Source organism: Molothrus ater, chromosome 11, assembly GCF_012460135.2.
Source record: "Molothrus ater isolate BHLD 08-10-18 breed brown headed cowbird chromosome 11, BPBGC_Mater_1.1, whole genome shotgun sequence".
NCBI classification, from domain to species: Eukaryota; Metazoa; Chordata; class Aves; order Passeriformes; family Icteridae; genus Molothrus; species Molothrus ater.
Window position 1 is genome coordinate 2,830,783 of NC_050488.2, and position 15,700 is coordinate 2,846,482.

A 15,700-nucleotide genomic window follows, 5' to 3' on the forward strand; every position below is an offset into this window, starting at 1 on the left:
AGCAAACAGGAAAATACAGGAAATTCCCATGTTCCTGCCCTCAGTCTAAGAGGATAATACCCATTGCCAAAAAGTGCAACTCTCAGCAAAGTGTTACACCCATTAACTCTTTTTGGCGTCACTAAGGCAATCTTTCTTCTCTTGAATTGCTCCCTGTCCCATTGCCATTATGATAAACCCAGTTTGGCTTTTGGGAGCCAGCCTGGGTCCTGTCTCTGGGTGTCAGAGCAGGGACCAGGCTCTGCTCAGTGGTGCTGAGAAACAGAAGAGGCACAGGCAGGAACTGGTGCCCAGGAAGTTCCACCTGCACAGGAGGTGTCACCATCCTATTTTCATATTTTCTGAAAAATCCCTTTGCCAGGATTTCTTCTTCTGGGAAGCTGAGAGACCTGGGAAAAGAATGAAAACAATAATTATCTGATTGCTTGGGAATGTGGTCTGGAGATCATTTACCCACAGGTGCATCTTTGATGGGTTCCATGTGGATTGTTTTTAATTAATGACCAATCACAGCCAGCTGTGTCGGACTCTGAGTCAGTCACGACCTTTCATTATCATTCTTGGTTAGCCTTCTGATGTATCTTTTCTATTTCTTTAGTATAGTTTTAGTATATATTAATTATATTATATTAATTATATTATATTACATTCTAGAATATGATTATAATATAATATAATATAATACTATATTAGTATAATATTATATTATATTAGTATTATATTAATATAACATAACATAATATATCATAAAATGATAAATCAGCCTTCTGAGAACATGGAGTCAAATTCTCATCTCCCACCTCATCCTGGGCACTTCACAAACACCACAAGGAGGCAGAACGTTCTCCCTGGGCAGTGCCCAAACACTGACCAGACTGTCCAGGGAGGGCTGGAGCGTCCCTCCCTGGGGATATTCCAGAGCTGTGTGCACACAACTCTGCCCATGTGCCCTGGGAAGGCCCTGCTGGAGCAGGGAGGTGGCACCAGCTGAGGTCACTTCCAGCCTGAGCCATGCTGGGATGCTGTGCTGAGAGTTTTTGCTCTGGAAAATGGTTCAGCAAGAGCTGAAAGTCTCTGTGAGCCCCTGGGGCACAGCCAGCAAGGGCAGAGCAGGGAGGGGATGCTCACATGGAGATGGGAAGGAAAGGAAGTGTCAGGGAAATGAACCCACAAACACCAGAGGTTTATGTCCAAAAAGAGACAGAGGAGTCCTTTCTTGGCTTTATTCCAATAAAGGGAGAGGCCATGGGGCATCCCCTGGGCTCTCTCACATTTTTGGAGGACACAGCCTCCATTTTAATCCTAATTTCCCAGCCACATTTCCCTTCTCTCTTTCCCCATTGGCTGAGGTACTTGAGAGGTTCAGACTTCCCAAATCACCTGATACCAGAGATTTCCCTCTAATGCACAACTCCCCCTTTTAATTTTTTAGTTCTTATGGAATTTAGGGTTTTTTCTTCCTCATTGTTTCTTTCATCTTTCAACGTCTAATTTCATTTATCAGCAAACCTGAAGTTTATTTGTAAAAGCAAATATCTTTTTCCATTCATCGATCAGAGGAATCCTTCCCATTGTTTCTTCTATTTCTTAGTGTTAGTTTTATCTACCTGCAGACCCACAGCTGGTTTGGAAAGACAAATCTGCCATTCCTCTCAGAAGGGAAATGGATAAAATGCAGATTCCCCATTGCACTTAGCAGCCACACTTGAGTTAAGGTGGTTTGGGGGAGTTCCTGTCTGCACAGGAATATTTCTGCTCTTGTTTCAAGCATCTTTCTGGTGAGGGAAGGGAAAACAGGCAGGGAGGGGTTGGTTCCTTGTTTAAAGGAGAACAGGGGCTTGGCTGAAGAAAGAGGATGAGAGAGAACTTAAACCCTCAGCCCCTTCTGAAAACAATTGTGCTCTTGAGAGGAAAAATCACAAATGCATCATTTTCATAGAGATCTTTCCTCAAACCCAAGTGCAGCACATCCTGAGGGGGGTGACCCTACAGCAGGGACATGACCTGCCCTAAATGTTTCTGCAAGAGATGAAATCTTTCCTCGCTGGTGCCTGGACACAGGACTTGAAGAGCAAATTGTGTTCTCCCAGTCCCACTGCCCACCCAAGGATGCTCCTGCAGCAGCTCCTGCTCCGCCTCCTTTGCTGTTTGCCCTTTTTGCTGAGTGCAAACAGGTTTCAGGTAGCACACACTGTAATGCAGGGATGTTTTTACCTTTTTATATATTACATATATCATATATACATCAGAATATAGAATTATAACAATAGTATTATAATATAATAATATATTATTAGTATTATAATATAATACATATTATAATCATACAATAATACATACATAATTATAAATATAATTATAAATATAATTATATTATATGTTATGTTATGTTATATTATTTATACATTAATATGATATTACTATACATTATATTAATGAAATATGATATATTTCATTAATATAATGAATAGTAATATCATATGTATAATTATATGAATATATAATATTAATATAATTATTACTATTATTCTATTATTATTATTCTATACTATTATTCATATATATGAATAGTAATATCATATGTATAATTATATATAATTATAATAGTAATATAATATTATTATACTATATAATAATTATAATAATAGTAATATAATGTAATAATATATTATATTAATAGTATTATTATATAATACATATTATAATAATTATATAATGATACATACATAATTATAAATATAGTTATAAATATAATTATACAATATTATATTATATTATATTATATTATATTATATTATATTATATTATATTATATTATATTATATTATATTACATTACATTACATTACATTGCATTATATATTTATATTATTTTTATACAACACTGATTTGCAGCTGCTCTGTGTGTTTATCCTCCTTTGGACCTCTTCCATGCAGCCAATGCTTCCCACAAGCACCACCAGGGATGGAGGTCTCAACTCCCTGCTGAAGGGCTGCTGTGAGCTGTTCCTGTCTCCCAGCAAAGGTGCTTGCAAACTGGATTTAAGCACCTTCAGGATGCCAGGGGCTTTGTGCTGCTCGAGGTAGAACAGAAATTTGCATTTATACAGAAAGGACCAAAGGAAAGCACAGAATGGCAGCACAGGTCAGGCTGGGAGTGACCCCAGGGCTCCAGCAGGGGCATCCCAGGGCAGATGGATGGGATTGTGTGCACACAGCTCTGGAATATCCCCAGGGAGGAGAGCCCACAGCCCCTCTGCTCTCTGCTCAGGGCCGGCCACAGGGGCAGGATGGCTCCAGATGTGCCCCCAGGGCTGGGCAAGGGGCAGGGTCACTCCAGATGTGCCTGAGGGGCAGGATCACTCCAGATGTGCCCCCAGGACAGAGATGCAGAGGGACAGGATCACTCCAGATGTGCCCCCAGGGCTGGGCAAGGGGCAGGATCACTCCAGATGTGCCCCCAGGGCTGGGCAGAGGGGCAGAATGCAGGATCCCTCCCTGACCTGCTGGGAATGCTCTTCCTGATGTCCCCAGGATGCCACTGGCGCCCCTGTCCCCAGCTGGTCACACACCTGAGGAGCCCCAGTGCCACAGGAAGGAGCCTGGGGGATGTGCCTCCATTGTCTCGCGCCCACACCTCTGCATTTATTCTGAAATTGTCATTTATATTGCCAGGCAAAGCTACAAAAATTGTCATACCACATCAACAAGCTCACAGAGGCTTGTAGATAAAAGTTTCACAAAACACTCTGCCAAATGTATCAAGCTGTTAGGAATTTATCAGGCTTTTCAAGTTTCCTCTTCAAAACTTCCAACCCAGACTCCTCTGGCTGGAGAATTCTGAAGAAATCCTGTTTCAAACAAGCTCTGATGGAATTTCAAACAAAGCAAATGGATTATGGTCTGGGACATGGAGCCCTCTTGATTTACACTGCCATTATTTTTTATTTGGGAAAACTGAGCAACAGGCTAATAATAGTGCAAGTGTTTGAGTGTTTGTCAGGGTTTTTTTAACTTTGTTTAAATGTTCATTGTGCCTGCAGGCTCACTACTCTTGTTTTTAATTCTGCATATTATACTTCAGAGCAGTGCAAGGAATTATTAGATTTTTGATTGAATTTGCAGATTTGTCTTTATAATAAAAATTAAAAAATAAAAAATTTTTAAAAAATTTAAAAATAATACATAACAAATAACAAATAATACATAACAAATTAATCTGCCCTTGCAGATAAGTAAATCTTTGTGAATTCTTTTTGGTGCCCATTATGCCAAAAGTAGTAATTAGTGAGAGCTGAAATATGTGCTGGAGTTGTTTTTCTGTATTTTCTTCTATTGATTCTTTTGGATGCAAGCAATCTTCTGTTGCCAGCATGTATTTGAAATATCTGTAAGCTTTATGTCTTTAATGATCTCCATCACTTTCTGCTTCCAGTGCACATAAACCATTGAGTTATTGCGGATAATTTGCCAATTTGGGAGACTATTAATATCATTAAACTCATTTAACAGGTTTTTTTTTTTTTCTCATTGAAAAACTGCCTGTTGAGTTTGCTTTGTCCCCCTCTCTCTCTTTTTAAAATTACTAAAACATATAGTTCACATAGATACTATTTATATTTGTATTGTTTATGTTATTCCTATTATTTCTATTATATGTATAGTTTCTATTATATCTATTATTTATATTATTTATATTTTTATTTGTATTCATATTCATATCAAGTCTTTTTTCCTCATTGAAAAACTGCCTGTTGCATTGGCTTTATCTCCTTCTCTCTCTTTTCATTGTTTCTCTTTATAAAATGACTAAAACATTTAGTTCACATATGTACTATTTATATTTCTATTATTTCTATTTTTATTTGTATTCATATTCATATCAAGGGTTTTATTCTCATTGAAAAACTGCCTGTTGAATTGACTTTATCCCCCTCTCTCTCTTTTGGTTGTCTCTCTTTTCAAAATTACTAAAACATTTAGTTCACATATGTACTATTTATATTTCTATAATTTCTATTTTTATATTTTTATATTTTATTCATATTCATATTTGTGTGGCTATTCCTGACTGAGCCCAATAAATGTGAAGCTGTGCACCAATAGATTCTGGGAGTGGAAAATGAAGCCCATATTTCTTCGTCTCAAATTAAATATCTGTAAAGCAAAAGCTGAGCTGCAAAAAATCATCTTAAGAACATCCTAAGCATTCATGGAGCTGCAGAAGGAGGCAGGTGGGTCCCAGCCTTATTTATGCAGTTATTAAAAAATATTATATATATATATATATATATATATATATACATACACTATTTATATATATATATAAGAATATATATATATATATATATACACACACATACACTATTTATATATATATAAGAATATATATTATATATATAATGTATATATAATATATATAATATATAATATATATTATTTTTATATGTATATATAATATATAATATATTTAATATATATTTTTATATGTATATATATAAATATTAATTATAAATGAATTTATAATGGGCCCAGCCATAGCCCCTTTCAGGGGTCAGGAAATGAGTCAGGCAGGTGAAGTTTGACACCCCCTGACCAGGAGTTCTGCTTTGAGGTTTGAATTCTGACTCCACATTTTTGTGCTGCTTCTTCATCTCTTGGGTGTTATTTTTGTCCTTTGTTGGATCCATGGCATTGCTATATAAATATGAAGAGTTTAATATAGGCAATTTTTCTGGTGCTGCCTTTAATATAAAAGAGGTATAATGAATGAATGAATGAATAGAGGTATAATTGATATTATGGTGTCTTTGCTAATCTATCTCCAATGATAATTTTTTGTTTGGATTTCTTTTGATAGTCTGGTGGGGATTTTGTTTAGATAGTGCTGGGCTCTGAGAAATGGAGCTCTGGGATGTGTAAATCATCTAAAAATGCAACATAAAATTTTATCCCATATAAATCTGCCATTATAGTTTTAACATGCCAGGTACCTCTGGGAAACCTGTTTAAGTGAATCCCCTACTGTCCATTTGGGTGGTCAATTTTTCAGCCATAGATCAAACACATTCCCATGGGAAAGGTGACTCGGAGTTCCTGAGAATGTGGTAAAATTTCCTTAGAAATCTTAAAATAGTCTTCAGAAAGCACTTGAGAACTCGGCTTTTGGGACTGAAATTGCCTGATTGCTGCCTTGCAGATTGTGAGAGGCCCTGCTGCAGATAAACAGGGAGATCTATTCTATTTTATAAACATGCTCAGTCTTTCTTTGCACTTAGAGTGAGGGATTTATTCTGGCACGGGATAAAACACTGCTGTCAGAGAAACTGCCCAGCTAAGATAAACCAGTGGAGATAAGAAACAGCTTTCTACCCTTCAAAGGGCTCTGTTGTGCCACAAGGGCTGAATTTATATTAACCATAAGCAGGAAAAAAAAAAAAAAAAAGGAGTTTTGCTGTCTTGTGGTGGTGTTCACAGGGGTCCCAGGATGAGGGAAGAGATGAGGATCTGACTCCATGTTTCAGAAGGCTGATTTATTGTTTTATGACATATATTATATTAAAAGAAAATGATATATTAAAACTATACTAAAAGGATAGAAGAAAGGATTTCATCAGAAGGCTTGAAAGGAGTAGAAAGGAATGATAACAAAATCTTGTGACTGATCACAGTCTGAGCCAGCTGACTGTGATTGGCCATTAATTAGAAACAACCACATGAGCCCAATCCCAGATGCACCTGTTGCATTCCACAGCAGCAGATAACCATTGTTCACATTTTGTTCCTGAGGCCTCTCAGCTTCTCAGGAGAAAATCCTGGCAAAGGGATTTTTCATAAAACGTGTCCCTGACACTCTCTGAAAGCTCCTTGGTTCTGGAATAGGGGAGGAAGGAAAGTGCTGAGGGACAAAGGTTTTGTGTAATCATTCAACTGCACCTTCCCAGACATCCAGAGCTGACTGCTCCTTGCCTGTCTTCCACCTCCAGTGGATTGTTTGAGCTGGGATATCACACCCTGAGCTTCCAATTCCAGCTCCTTCAGTCAGAAATCTGGTGGGACCCAGGAGATCCCTCTGGCTGCCTCAAGAGCGTGGCAGGGGGGGGCTCAGAGACCTTGGAACAGAGTTAAAAACACCTGTGCCTTTGATTTTAGCCCATGGAAACAATTCCCAGCTTTGTGTGAGGATTTCCAAACCACAAGGGTTTAGTAGAATGATAGTGAATTTGTCACAGGGTGAAAAAGTAGAATTGTGGGGATTTAGAATGGAGGTTTGTTGTCATCTTGTTCCATGCTGTTGTCTCCTTATCACAAAGGTTCCACACCATCTTGGTGTTTCTCATGGGCAGCTCCTCAGAGCACTGACTCTTTCTTCTCCACAAAGCAGCCACTGACTCCAGTTCTCCTCTCAACACCACCCCACCTTTTATAGCATCTTCTTCTCATTGCTCACAGCTGTGGCCTGGTAAAGTCAGGCCTGGTCCCAATCTTTGATAATTGGCCCAGCTGCAGCTCCTTAGGGGTAAGATGACTTTCTACACTACCTTTATTTTCTTATATTCTATCCCCCTACAGAGGTTCAAGAAGGAAGATGGATCCTCCATCTTCATCATCTTCATCTTCTTCTCCTCCTCCTTCTCCACCATCTTCTCCTGTGCTGGTGACACTGTTTGATTGGTTTAGAGTAGAGACAGACTATGAAAATTTAACACCACCCCAAGGGTGGTCACTGTGCCACGACCCAACTTGCTGGACAGATCTCAGCAGGTCAGAGAAAGAATGGAATGGAAAAGGAAAAATAAACAGCCTTGAGAAGCAGAACCAGTGAATCTCAACTTCTCCTTCGGTCGTGGGGCTGGGAAAAAAGAGATTTTTCTAACACCTCAGGGTTATATATTATTAAATATATAAATTATATTATCGACAAAAAAATAAATAAATAACTTAATAATTAAATATAAATGCACTGCTCCCCTCATGTAAGGTTCAGGCACTGAATAAATGAGATTATGGGGTAAAACACTAAAGAGGGTTGTGGTCATCCTTGACGGTGGGAATTCATTCCAGGGAATTCATTGGGCATGGAAGTGGAGGAAGGAATGAGGTAGGCAGCCTGGAAATAGTTTGAACATTTTTAAACACCATACAATAAATCTATTATGGCAGTGTATATAAATATATATATATATATATAATAAACCTCCCACATTTTAACCAAGGGTATAAGACTAAAAAAGTGTAATTACAAATTACTTTTAAAAATGCTATTTTAGTTATTCAGTTTAATTATGAAGAATTTTTGGTGTGGGAAATCCTGCTTTCATCCTGAGCTGACTGTTTACATCTGTGGTTTAAATCTCTTTGTAGGGTTTGGGGGTGGCTGTGAGCCAGGGAACACTGTCAGCCTACAAATTATGATGGTCATGGCTGTGGGGCTGAGTCACAGAACAGTGTGGGAAGGATGGACAAAATTTCACTGTCATTCATTTCTTTGGGGGTCTTTCAACTCGGCCTGAGCTTTTCCACATCGGGATACAAAGGGTAGAGAGCGAATCTCTGGTGAAAATAAATAATCCTCCTTCCAGACCCTCCAACTTTCCTGTTGTGAACAGAACATAATCCAAAAACTAAAAGGTCACATCCGTGATTGATGACAAATAAAGACACCAGATTCAATTTTCTAATGCAATCAGAGTCAATATTTCCTAGTGAAAATACTTCCATTTCTCCAGGCATGGATGTTGATATGCAGAGTTTTCTCCAAAGGAGATGAGTTTCATTTTTTTTCAGACTGTGATGAGAGACAAGAAAAATTAGTTTCCAAAACATGGGAGCATTGTGGAAGTTCCTGAAAGGAAGAACTAAAAGGACCTTGATTATTTCAGATCTGTGGCTGTGCAATGTTTTTCTTTTTATAGTTTTTGTAAAGAATGGAAACACCTTGTGGGGAGATATTTTTTTGGGATTTATTTGATTTGTTTGTGCTTTCTAGTGTTCAGCCACCTCATAAACAGATTATTCTTTATAAATGCTTCTGCTAAGGACTGCTCCAGCATCTCTGATTTTGAGCTTCTAAGAGCTGACTGTGCTGAAGATTTCCAGAAATTCTGGATTTTGATTGCTGTTTTCCACTGTCTTTCTTTATTCTGATTCTGTCCAGTGGGTGTTTGCTTTACATTGCTGTAATTTCCAACATAAATGTTATTTATGTTCCTGCCTCCACGCTGGAGCTGTTAAGGTGGGCAATGGCCCATGAATTTCAGACAATACTGTCTGATTGTCTCTGTGGATGAACAGAAACTGGCCAGGAAGAGGATTCTGTTCCTTTCTAATTCCACTGTCTGCAGGACAGGATCTGATTTTGCTGGAGCTGAAAGGTGAGCCTCGTTCCACACCAGGCACTGATACAGAAATGCCTTTTAAAAATACACAAGTGCTTTTTTAGTCAACCACAGAGCTCTTTTTAGCCATTAAGCCACCATAAACCACATGAAAGTGCTCATAAATCTGGTGCTTATAGATCTAAAATGTTAATTTAAATCTGTGTCTTATTGATACTAGAAAACATGAGGAGTATTTGGTCCTGAAAAGCAGTCTGGGGGAATGTGCAATCTTGAGAAACTTCACTTTTCCTGCTCAAAAGTCTTAAGTTTTAGATACTTGGGAAGTTATTCATGTTTGGTAATTGTGTTTTGTGAAGGAAGAAGAAAGATTTTCGTGTTCAAGATAAGGAAACCAAAATTATGTTCTTCCCCTCTGTATTGAAGGGAGGTGGTGGAAATGAGAACATTCAATTGGTTTTCACTGGCAGGCGGTCAGGGGCAAGAGGAAAGGAAATTATTTTAGATCCTGAAGAGGCTTGGAGGAGTTAAAACTTGAATTTGGCCTCGACTGAATTCAGCAAAGAGAAACGGAGTTGTTTTCACAAATACATTTGAGCTTTTAGGGATGAAAAGTTGCTTCTTTCCCCTCCCTGCTTTTCTTCATTGAGAAGTTTTTGAAAAACTTTTCATCCTGAAAATTGCCTCAGGATTGTCTTTGCCTCAGGAAGTCCAACACATCCTGGATGTGTGTGTGCATATATATATATATATGTTAGATATTTATGAACATACACATTACTTATTCACAATTAATCATGTAGGAAATGACACAGACCTGCTGGGAGAACTCTCTGATTTTTATTTTTATTTATTTATTTATTTATTTATTTATTTATTCATTTTTATTTTAGTGCTTCAGACTCTTCTGGCATGGTTTCAGTAGGAAGGAACAGCGGCTGATTGCATTTCCTGAGCAAGATTCCACACAAATCCTGAGCTCGGTTTCAGGGAATTCTGGAGCTCAGTACTGCAAGGGAAATAAAAAATAAATCAGTGTTGAGGAGCCACTCTCCTTTGTGCCTGCAGTGGTCACAGGAGGAGCAGTGGAGGGAAGAGTTCAGAGTTTTTTCCCTATTTTAGGTCATTCTCAGCAGGCTGTTCCTGAGCTCTGCTCACAGTTCCTTGTCTCAGCACCTGGAGAAGTTCTCTTGATGGCAATGAAGAGTTCTTCTGGTCTGATGGAAAATAAATAGTGATGCTTGTTTTAGTGATGCTGAGAAACTCCTCCTGTGAAGTGGAAACGTGTAATTTTCATAGGCTAGATCCAGAATTCCCAGGGAATGGGTACATGTATAAATGTTTTATTTATATATATGTTAAATAAATTTAAACTTTATATAAATGTTATTAACTTTTATTTCAATGTTATATAAATGTTATATTTAAATGTTTTATGTGGAACTGTGTGTCTATTCCTCTGTATGGCTTTAGGGATGTCAGAAGGATGTGAGCATGGTTTTATTCCCATTACATAAATAAATGTAGTCACTCTCCCATTATTTTTTCCCTCAGGGCATCCTATTTTTCATACTTAAGTCTCTTCCTAAGCTCAGCTCACAGGATAAGAAGCAAATATTACATGTATGAATTTATGATTGCAAGAAAGTGATGATAGGTAATATATATAATATTTAATAATTTGCCTGTACAGACTTCTCCCACTCATTTTTCACACACTCCATTATGATTCTTAATTGAATTTTCCCTTCTGCCCCATCTCCACATGAAAAGATGGCAATATTTTGCAGATCTTAGGTTGAATCAAGTCTCATTTTACAAATACTAAAGTACCCATCAATTTGTGAACAAATCCAACATTTTCTGTGTTCCAAGGACAAGGATCTCCTGCTCTCTGCCCTGTCAGATAAAAGAACTGGCAGCACATAGGATTATTTCTATGAAAGGCAGCCTGATTTGAGCTGGATATTCTGGATTCTCTCAGGTTAGCAAGAAACTGCTGTGGGAACGTGGCACAAATCAGGTCTCTTAATGACCCTCCAGGCACTAATTGATCTACATTTCTTGTCTGAGAGGTGAATCAATTTCAAAGTAGCAAATATACTGAAATTGCCTCATTTCCAAGAATTGAAACCTTAGCTGGTTTAAATTTATCTGAAAAGCAGAGAGAATATTATTCTGAAAATATTGTTGTGAGTCTGAGTGCAGTTTTCTGTGCTTGGTGGATGAGTTGTTGTTGTGACAGGTTCTTAGTGCTGGGAATCTCTTTTTTTCTCATTAGACATTTATTTTCCATAACCCAAGTCTTTAAGGTGTGATCATCTCAAAGCAGGCTGCCTTTCTAATAAATGGTTCTGTGTGCTTCCAGTTCTTTTATCGGACAGAGCAGAGAGCAGGAGATCCTTGTCCTTGCAACACAGAAAATATTGGATTTGTTTGCAATTTAATGGGTATTTTAGTATTTGTAAAATCAGACTTGATTCAACCTAAGATCTGCAAAAGTATTCATATTTAACTGGACTTACCAAAACAACTTTAAATTAATTTTTATACCAGATGTGATTCCAAAAACTTGCAGATCTTTTGAGTGAGAAAGTGAAATCTGCCCACACTAAGAATTATGGTTAAAGCCAAGATGCCTTCCTAACCAAACCAACAACTTTTCTGAGGAAAAAGATTTTATACAACCTCTGAATATGACCACTTGTGAGAAATGTGCTGTAGCTGCAACAGGAGTGATGAAAAGGAAGCACTCTGGATTATGTCAGATCTTTGGAGTTTCCAAAGCCCAGGGTCTAAACTTTGACCCACTTAAACTCTGATTATTTCCCCCCTTTAAAATTCTTTTTTCCCCCCTGATTATTACTTAGCTCTGAAGGAGCAATAGGAGGAAACCTGAGAGCCAGAGCAAAATATTTCTCTTTTAATTTTCCATTAAGCTGTTTGTGACAGAGGAATGAATGTGTTTGTGCCATTTAAAAGGCAGCTGCAGGTGGCACTCAGGGATTTAGTGGTGGACTTGGCACTTCTGGGTGTGATTGATGCTCTTAGAGGTCTTTTCCAACCTAAATGATTCTCTGAGCACACATTTGTGCCTTAAAAATGCTTTAAGGGGAGAGGAAAATGACCCAAGGTGTTGGAAATGTTTCATTAATGCTTCTTGAGGGTGGTGATGGCACAAAAAGCATCTCAAGAACCTCAGTGCAGGTTGGCATCAGCTCCAGCAGCACTTTGGAGGAAACAGAGCTGGCAAATACCTTTATTTTCAGCTTCCAAATCCTTCACAGAAAATGTACAAAGAAATACCGAGGGCAAAGCTGATAAAAATTCCAAAATCCCTTTTCAACAGAATTAAACTTCCAAGGAAATTGGGAATCTCAGCTGTTCTCAGGGTTAAGGTTATTTTTGAATTTTTGGAGGCAGAGATTGTTTTCCTCTTTGTTTTTGCAGCTCTTAGAAGGATTCTGAGTCACTTTAAGGCTTGGTTTTGGCAGCATTTTGCATATTTCTCTTGCAAGTATTGTCTTTGGGAACAGTCTCTTCCCATCAATGAAATTCTCCTTGGGGCTGCTCCTCATGAGCTTTTCAGGGCTGAAAGGTGATAAATGCTAAAATATTTCCAGGTGGTTTGTATTCAAATCATCTGAGCTCAGTTGTGGTGAATTTGACCAAAATGACACCAAAAATCTGGTGCCAGCTTTCATTTAACATCCTTGCTGATTCTTACAGAGTTCTTGAAATGGAGAAATGTAGAAAATGTAGAAAATGGGGAGAAATTTTTTCACAGATCCTTGTGCTACAGCCACAGAAATTCACTTTTCTAGGTGATTTAGGGCTCTTTCCAGTAAAATACATAAATTAAGTTCAGGAAAATACAAGAATATAAGACTATAAGATAATAAGAATAATCTAAGAATATAGGATGGTTAATATATAAGAATATGGTTATTATATATAATTTATATGATATATCATATCACATATAATAACATAATATTATATATTATATATTATATATTGTATATTGTATATTATATATTTTATATAATACATATAATATTATATATACCAGTATATGTATAGTAGTATATATAATATATGTTATAATATATATTATAGAATAATATTATTTATAATTTTTATTATATTATATATAATATATATTAACCACCTTCTTATATATAATATATAAGAAGATGGTTAATGTATAAGAATAATATAAGAATAGGATGGTTAATATAAAATAATAAGAATAATATAAGAATATAGAATATATATTATTTTATTTTATATTATATATATAATTATACTATTTATATTATATTATATTATATTATATTATATTATATTATATTATAATATATTTATTATTATAATATATATTATAATATATATTATAATATATATTATAATATAAGGTGGCATCCACGTGGCTTGACCACATCTGGGAATGGTTCTCCTCATGAATCAGACTGATTTTCTGTGCTATGAGGAAGAACAGCAAGACCACCCAGGAGAATCTGTGATAAACATCTCAGATTGTAATTGTGAGGGGAAAAAAGTACACTGAGAAATGTCTTACACTCCTGAAAAATGTAAAAAATAGCACCAGAAACTCTTGCAGGGTTTTGCTGCTGTTTTCTGGTATTCATTGCCCTGCCCTGAGTTTAAAAGTCTCCTTAAAAACCATGTTGCGCTGGGTATAAAACCTATGTAAAAAAATGAATATTTCTGAGTGCTAAAAAGGGTCCTTAATAATTGCAAGATGGATTCAGGGAGACAGAAGGGCTTTCAGTGGCAGATTAAGTGCTTTTCCAATCACTTTATCCATTTGTTTTCACCTTCTACTGCATGTTCTGTTGATTATTTTGCTTCAAATAAAAACTTGGTCCAATCTGTGCCCTTATTCTTGCAGCCCTGGGGCTGGGAGGGGAGGTCAAGGTGAAAACTTCTCTAGAGCAGCTTGAGCTGAGCTCAGAAGGGGATTGCTGGAACTCAAAATTCCTTTCCTCCCCTTCCTTTGCCCCGGTCTGTGCATTTATCTGAGGTTATTTTGTTATTTCTCTGTTCATACAATTTACATGAATGTTGTGTCCTCACAGAAATTTGTTTTGAGACAAAGTTCAGCGGAATTTTAGAAGAGAAAAGCATTCTGAAAACAGAGTGCTCTGAAGTGCAAGAAATTAAGTTAAACCTAAGACTGGCCTAGGAACAAGTTTATTTCATACATATATATACATACATATATATGAATATATATAACAAAATATATAATAAACATATAATAAATAAATAAATAAATATGAAACAAAGTAGAAAATGATCCCAGGGGGAGAAAAAGCCATTAAATAAACTTTGTCCACTGCTGACAGGTGTGCAGTTGAACTTTATCACATTTAATGTACACCACGGTGTATGGGGAGCTAAAGCCTTTAGAGAAATTAAGATATATTAAGCCCCATAGATATGAAATAGAATTATGAGTTTAAGTTTTAAGTAAGTAGAAATCCATTTTAAGTGCCTTAAGAAGCTGTGTTAGCCATAAATGCCCTAAGGCCCAGTTTAAAGTTCAGTAACTTAGCTCCAGACTTAACAAAAACATAATAACGTAATAAATAATAATAAATAATAAACCATAATAACATAATAAAAACTTTGCTTACGTCTCTAGAACAGATAGCACTGTATGTGTAAATAAATAGAAGCATTCATGTAAATAGATAAACTTACATATGTAAATTTTATGTAAGAAAACAGAACAGCTGTGTGAATAGATGTTATCTATAAGAATTAGATTATTTATTTAAATATATAAATTTATAGAAATAAGACATATATAATGAAACCTATATAGAAATAAAGATATAGAGATATTTATTTTATTTATATTTACTTCTACATATAGAAATAAATGTATATAGAAATAAGAAATATATAAAATTCTAGAAATAGTTAATTATATATATAATTGATGTAATTAATTATATAATTAAGATGATAAATTAAATATATAAAAATCTATATAATCTATATAAATTTAATAATAATCCAGCTATTATAATTAAATCTATTAGTTTAATTTATATAATTAAATCTATATTATTAGGTAAGAACTGACACTATTTTCCTACAACTTTCACACATGAGAATTAAGTTCAGATTGGTTTAGAAAATGTTTTAAACTCGTGCTTTTAGCTGATTGCTTGTTTTGTGTATAAAATCCCCCCTGTATTAGAAAGATCTTAGCTTTTAGCTAAAAAAAAGCTTTTAGCTTTAGCTTTTAGCATGGACTTTAGTACTTCAGCACAGACTTTAAACCCTTGGACTCTTTGCCTTTGAGACTGAGGTATTCATGCAATAAAC